Below are 7,912 nucleotides of genomic sequence, written 5' to 3' on the forward strand. Positions count from 1 at the left end.
ATATAAAGAATTAAGAAATGTCTTCGTAGTCAAAGAAATAATTGCACTCGTTACTGCAATTTACGAATCGATCTAAAATAATATAAAATTTGTATAAAATCTGGCGGCCATTATGGCACTTGTATGCGATTAGGGAGCAACGATCCGACTTGGTAAAGCTTCCGGCAGAACATCCTGAGGGATTCGTAGCTCGACGAGAAGAACGCGATGACTCGTCGCTCGGCGTCGACGTGAACGACTGAACTCTTTCGCTCTTGCCGCACGCAAAAGAACTGCCTCAACGATTTAATTTTTAAGAAGAGCCAGCTAGGATCTAAGGAAGCCCCCGGCGTGCCTCGGCGTCGAAGTGCGTGTCCGTCGATGGCGGAAAGGTCGCCGGACTTGACCGAGGGAATCCGAACCGATGACCCCATTGCGAAACTCGACGAACGAAAGTTACTCCGTTTGGGTAGCGAAAGTACGAACTTTTCTGTGCTACTCCGATGGCCTTTGAGGATCCCGCGTTCGACGAACACACCTCTGTTTTTTCTTTTTCGATCGTCTAACGATCCCTCTTGACCGCCGAGAGAACTGGCCCTCTCGGACCGTTTCGGCGCCGCGTTGCGCAACCTTTGTGATCCTGTTAAACGCGGCCGTGTTACTCGTCGATGGACTGCGGATTTTTCAACAGCGATTTAAAATGGAATAGCGTCGTTTTGTTCAATATTAACCCTTAAACCCTTTGCACTCGATTGATGACTCTGTGGCACCACTAAAATCATTCTATCACGTTCCGAAATAATTTTTATATTAACAAAATTTAGATTTAAAAAATTGTTTACTGTGAAATACTATAAGCTAGAAAAATTATTTTAGATTTATAGTTAAAATGGCTTCGAGTGCGAAGGGTTAAACCACCTAGGGTCATCTACGAATCACGTTAATACTGTAACAATTATATTTGCGATTCTGTCTACTATTTTTGTCTATAGTGACACTGGCACAGTAGATAGAGGGTTTTACAGTTTTAGCAAATGCTGTGCGAATTTAGAGCGAATGAGGAAAGTCCGTAGTCTATTCTTCAGCATTCCAGCGGTCGTGCTATAATGTCGTCCACCATTTTTGATCCATAACAATAGCATTATTTTTTAAAGGAAGGTTTTTCTGGAAGGCTAATAATTTAATACAATTAAATTGATAGCTCTATAATTCTAGTTAATATTTTTAATGACTCATGTGAATGAAACATTAAACAATTGTCTTGAAATAAATATAAAATAAATATAGCGTTTGTGCTGTATTATTTCGGAGACTGTAGTTAATTCCACAATGGTTTTCTAGTTTTATTTTCGTAAATTGTTTTATGAAAAGCAGTGCAACAGCGAGTGCACACAATTTATTCTATTTTACAAATTTTCCATTTACCATAAGTGATATTTGTGCTGTACTATAGAATCAAAAATGGTGGATCGCTCTGCAAGTGCATGTGCAATGGAGAAGACACGATGAAGTCTTTTACATACTGACGATGAAGAGATGTCGATGATGACAGTAATTATTATAATAGTTATTATTATTTTTATTCTAATTATTAGTAGTAGTATTAGTATTATTATTATTATATTATTAATATTGTTATCATAATTGTACGCTTTGTCTTTTCTTATTTAATTGTTTCACAAAAAATTCTGTATCCTCTCTATCCGATTTGTATTTATGTATCGTTAAACGTGTTACAACGAAGTCCTACTATCTGCGAATAGAATCCTTGCGTCCTGTTAGTTCTCTGATTCGTTTACCGTGACGTTCGACCAGCTCTTCGCGCGATTCCATCGACAATTTATTGAACAAATTAGTCGACAAGCTTTTGAATAATTGTAAACTATACGGATTATCGATGGAACTCGAAGACATTGACTCCGAGGACTTCTCGCGCGGCATAAAAGTAGCGAAAAAAAAATATTGGCGACGAAGGAGGCAACACGAGATCCATATAAGAATCGACTGATCGTGTGTGTCGCGTGCTTTCGTCGCGACGACGACGACGACGACGACGCTTCTGCGATGAAAAAGCGTGTATGAGAGAAGTCGCAGCTGCCTGGGCCTCCAAACGAATTAATTATTAATTGTCACACGGTGCAACTATTCCGTTTGTTGTTCGAAGGCTCCGCCGCTGCGACGGACAGCGCTGACTTGTCACGGCAGCGTCCCTTTAACCGTCGTACATACCTTTAAGCTCCCCCTAGGCGTTCTATGGTGTCTTCCATGTCAAAGATGTGTACGTATCTCGTTCGACGAGAAACCATGTGTTCGCGACCGCACGTTTTAGCTGTTAAGACGATTACGCTGTTTTTTTTTTGTTTAGAGTTAAAAAATAGCTCATTCTTCCTCATTACCTCAATCTTTGAGATAGTTCCTCCTGCCATTTAAATAACGTATCACGCGCGTACTCGCTTAGAAATTACGTGGCCGGTCGTGTCGTTCCATGGAAAATATATATATTAATATAAATAAATATATATATATATATAATTATATAAATTTAAATTATATAATTATATGAATATATATATATAAATATATATATAAATCACGTCGCTACGGAAAAACGACCCTAATCGGCCGCGTAATCGCACCATGTTAAAAATAATTGATCTACTCGGACGATTTTTAATAAAATTCTAGCTGGATCAAAGGTTTGTTAACACGGTGCGCCGGTCAAAAAATCGAATCGATCGAACGCGTTCGTTTGAATGTTGCTCATCCTCTTAGGCTAAGCGCGCGTCTCACAATTGTCCCTATTTTTTAATGTATTTCGATATATTTACAGGTGATATCGTTTACGATATAAGGACTCTATTACGTTTAGATCTACGTGTCGTAGCCAATTGTTGGTTATACGATATATTATGCGCAGCGCTGTGCGAACCATTTGTCACTTTTTCGAAAGCAACTTTGTAATAAATTCCATTGTCATAATTGCAGTATTGATATCGTTTCTTCCAAATTCCTTATTAATTCATTTTGGAAGCCGAGATGTTAAATACGATTCTATTATATTAACAATACCGTAATTGAAGTATTGAGATCGATTGAATTTAAATAATAGAATCTAGTATTATAGTAGATAAATTGTAGTATAAATTGTGATGGTATTATACTATATAAATCCTAGTATAAATCTAGCATTATACTATATAAATCGCAGTATAAATCCTGAAAATATTATAAAAGATAAATGCTATCTGATAAACGTAAAGCCAATTACTTTTGAAAACAAGTCAAAGGCACAGTAATCGGCCACCTGGCGCACGGTAACTGGCCCCACTAGCCCCCACAGTCTGCAAATATCTAACGAAAAGATAGCTCGCGTTCAACCTCGCTAAACTCGTAGCTTTAAAAGCGGTCCGGATGAAAAATCAGCGAGCAAGCATTCCCTTGAAAATTTATAGGCCGCATTTCGCCGCACCGCCCGGTACGATTCTAATCGAACTTCGTCGGCAGAAGAGAACATTCCTGCTTATGCTGGGACAGGTCTTCCCGGACGCGAGCCGTATTTGTCAAATTCTTTGAACTTCTTTTTTTCTGTTCCCTTTTGGGCGAGAGAACCGGTGGCTGGTCGATACCGTCGCGACACTGCGCGAGACCGACGCGTCCCAAAGCCGCCTGCGAGGCGTCGTGGCTCCGTCGTCGAGACGTCGGGGAGCCGATGCGAGTTGTAGACTCTCGTCGATCTCGATTTTGGGCCCGTTTACTTTCGGCCGGGTTGTATAAAAACGGGACTCTTGACAAATTTAAATACTTATCCAGCTCGATCGAGATCTCTAACTTCCAAGCGTGGCTAATCGCCGTGGCTTAGCCGGCCGCTTCATTATCCTGGCGCCAGGGGCCCCCGGGACCATCCGGTGGACCCCCCCGCTACATATTTTAGTCGCGGGGCAGTGAACGTCCTTGGTTGTTCCTCGGATCATTCCTCCTCGGGGATACGTTCACCGGTGCGCGCCTCTCGATACTTTAAACGCCCACTTCGGGCCCGATGCGAATCGCTGATTAACGCATATGTCGATTTCCATACTCGATACGGGAGGTTTATACGCGATATGCTTCCCGTATACTCGTAAGATTTTATTGCTGCAGCAATGGAATCGTACTCTCGAAGGCTGTCGATGTCTTCAAAATTTCACGCGGACCCGGTGGTCTCTTTAACCCTTTGTAGTGGTTTGCCTCAGCACAAAGTTTATAAGGTTAATCCTTGTAGTATGTCCTACTCTCTCAACCACCATGGGTGCTTTATTTATTTTTTTATTATTTTTATATACAACTAAAATATATCTCTTATATTTTAAACGAAATTTGAATGGTTTTAGGGAGTCGATTTTATTTTATTTTATTTTAATGAAGCATATATTTTTTATTATACTCATCGTGTTCAGTATTAAAATAATAAGGCATTTATTATGGGGTATCTCTAGTTTGGAAGATATTTTACTTTTTTTTGGAGTCTTAATAAATTATAAAATATTATATTAAGAGAAACGACTCCAATTTCTTCGCCCGTTTTTTAATTAAGAAAAAGGTTCCTTTGAAAACACAGATCTCAAACACAAAGTTTACTTTTTAAATTTGTAACTATTTTAATAAACTAATTTTTTATCTGTCTATAATTTTTTCAGTTAACTGCGGGCCTGCTGAACAATACTGCAAAATCGAATCTAAAAGGGTTGAAGTTTCAGTAACATTTCAGTCACCAGTTTTCTCTCTTTTAAATAATTTAATATATATCTAAAATATTTTATATCTAGAATGTTTAAATAATTTTGAAATGCTCGACGCCTGCATATGGCAACAGAGACTGCATCCGTGCGGCGGGTCGATCAGACAGGAACAGGTAAGTTACCATGGTATGGTACGGTAGAGTTTTATGGGAGAACGGTCGGCACGATCAAAGCACTCGAAAGGTTCGTAAAGTTTGTATCCTCGACGAGCAAACATTGCCACGTGGCACCGCCACGTGGTGGTGCCGCGTGGCGGTGCCATTAGATGTTACCCACGTTAAATAAAGAGCACGGACTTGGAATCCCTGCAAGCATTGCATCTTATGGGGTTTTCTGTCGCGCTCGGCTTTATCGATAGTTCCCCAAAATTTGAAACAATTTAAAAAAAAATTAAGATAACATATTATACAAAATATACATTAAAATTACATAGAGTATAATTATTTTTATAGACAGACGAGCAATTAATTTTGATAATTATTTAGATAATAATGGTAAAATAATTTTTACCATTTTAATATTACCATATTAATAATTATAGCTCTATATATTTTATTCTATATATATTTCTATATATTTTCCTTGGGGTTGAGTATTTACAATTTCAATATTATAAACTTTACAATATTCCATGCAATGTCTCCATGGATCCTAAGTCTGTGCAAAGAGTATACAGCTGCATTGTTGCAACAAAGATCGAGACAGGGTGACGAGTTGCGAAACGGTGGATGGAGAAACGTACAACGAGTTTCGTTGTGCAAATAATTGAAACACTAATCCCTGTTCCAGAGCCAGTGACAGCTTTCTTAATCGAACAGTATGGAGTGCGTTTAGCAGTGCGTGCTCGAGAGGGTGTGACCCCGGAACGATGCGCGCCGCAAAAGCGGAAAGCAAACACGATATGCACTCGACCTGCGGCTGCACATGCACGTGACTCTGCATGCGAACGCTCTTGGCTTTCTCACGTAATCGTATGAGCCAGGCCAGGCGTGCCTGTATTGTTTAAAAATAGTAGAGCACAGGGTGCGGAATCGCTTCTAAAAAAATTGCTGGTATTTTTATTCTCTTCAATTATTGGAACAACCCTTATATACTATACTATACAGTAGTAAATTCTAGGTGATGGTATAACTCTTATATGATGGAATTATTGTAACTATAGTGTGTCACGGAAATTTTTAAATGTCCCTTGAAATAGGATAATAAATTGGATTGGATTATTTAATTATGTGCAGTGGTGGAATATACTCTTTATTCGAGTATATGGTTGATATGTTCGATTCGCTATATTCAGGTCGCTATTGGGTTTATAAAGCATCCTGTATCCTTTGCTATAGAATAGTATAATAGTTACACTTCCTACTTTATATTTAAATATATCAAATATTATTTTTAAATATTTTATCCATGAAATATAAAAATATAATTCACCACTCGAAACTATAATTCACGCCTTGAATAATTTTAAAAGTAATCAAAGACTGTCCAAATTGTCCATACGAACAACTGGAAAGAATTTACAGTATCCCGTTTTTTAAAAACGTCGAACACGCTTCTATAATCGAGGGTAAATGCGAAAGAGGAGCCACGGAGCCTAAAAGGCTGCGCGGAAGATAATAAGGAAGAGAAATTAGTGGTGCGTGAAGGTATGAAGAGATCACCTGTGTGCCTTATCCGACCGCGACGGTACGATTTATACGATTCAGGTCCCCCGGTAGAAAGAGGCACTTCGTGCGCGCACTCTCGGTTCCTCCGCGTCGTCACTCCTCCCACGCCCTTATTTTTCAGAAGGGACTCGCCTCGTAACGCGAACCGGCACAAAGGTACTCCCTCCGGGAGGCATTCAGCCGTCATAGATCCTTGATTAAACGATGAATGCGTCGGCCATTCATGTCCGTTTATCGCCGTCCTTTCGTCTCCTCTTCTCTAACCGTGGCCCCTTCAACGGCAATAACCCGGGGAACCTAGAAAACACGTTGAGAAACGACATTTCATCTCCATCCGACGAGGTGCATGGGCACGCAACGCGATGTTGTCGGGCCTGTCACTGAATTTCGATCACGAATCTCTCTCTTCATCGGCTTCTTCTTTTTTTAGAAATCTTGGAGCCAGGCTCCATTCAATGGGGCAACGCTGAGCGTGCACCATTCGCATTTTTTATAATTATTGACACCATTACAGTGCTTCCATTAAAATTATTTTAATATATTGTTCTACTCAAGAACACATTTTTATTAGCATTGTAAAAATTTTAATAAAGCCCTGTTAATTCTTGTTGATAAAAATATTATACTATACTATATAGTAATACTATTATTACTCGATTTATTTCATTGGCATTCTCCGCAGTCTACTAATTATTTTTAATTGAAACGTCGCCGCTCGATTAATTAAAAGCGTCGCCAGGTGGACGAAAGGCGGCCATATTTTACGCCCGATCGCGGTCGTCATCGACGGTGGGTAATGGAAAATAATTTGTCATTTCGCGAAGCACGAGCAGGCAGCCAAGAACCGCGTTAAGTGATTTGTCCTTGCCATCTGTGGGTGCCGGCATTATCCTGCGAAGCGAAATGTAGATGTCCGGATTCACCGGGGAAGGGCGGCTTTTAGTCCTGTCTGGATGAACCAACGTCAAGATATTAGTGTCGAACGAACACTCGCAACTCACGCCTTAGGAGGCGAATCAATCATGCTACTCTTGGGATAGGTTTGTTCGAGGAACCATTTTACAGTGTCTGGTAAAATATAGTATATTTTATTAATTCTAGATAATTTCTACTGAAGGCAAATTAAACGAAATCGTATCGTATTAAAGATAGCGAGTACCTATATATTTTAAATATAGTGTCTGATCAAAATATAGTATAATCTATTAATTTTAGATAATTTCTACTAAAGGCAAATTGAAGGAAATTAAAAGAAGGGTTGGACCAATGACCTATGTTAAAAGCTGGCTTCGAATTCAATTAAATAAAATTCTATTAAATTCGATTAAATGAAAATTGGAAAGCAAACTCATCTGGCATCGATGACAACTTCATTCATACATCTCCGAAATCTTAATAAAATAGTAAATGAAATCATAACGTTACTGCAGCACATAAATAATTCTAAACGCAGCCTAAACAAGTGATTAGACCTGCTTCGAAGTAACCACC

Source organism: Augochlora pura, chromosome 1, assembly GCF_028453695.1.
Source record: "Augochlora pura isolate Apur16 chromosome 1, APUR_v2.2.1, whole genome shotgun sequence".
Taxonomy (NCBI): domain Eukaryota; kingdom Metazoa; phylum Arthropoda; class Insecta; order Hymenoptera; family Halictidae; genus Augochlora; species Augochlora pura.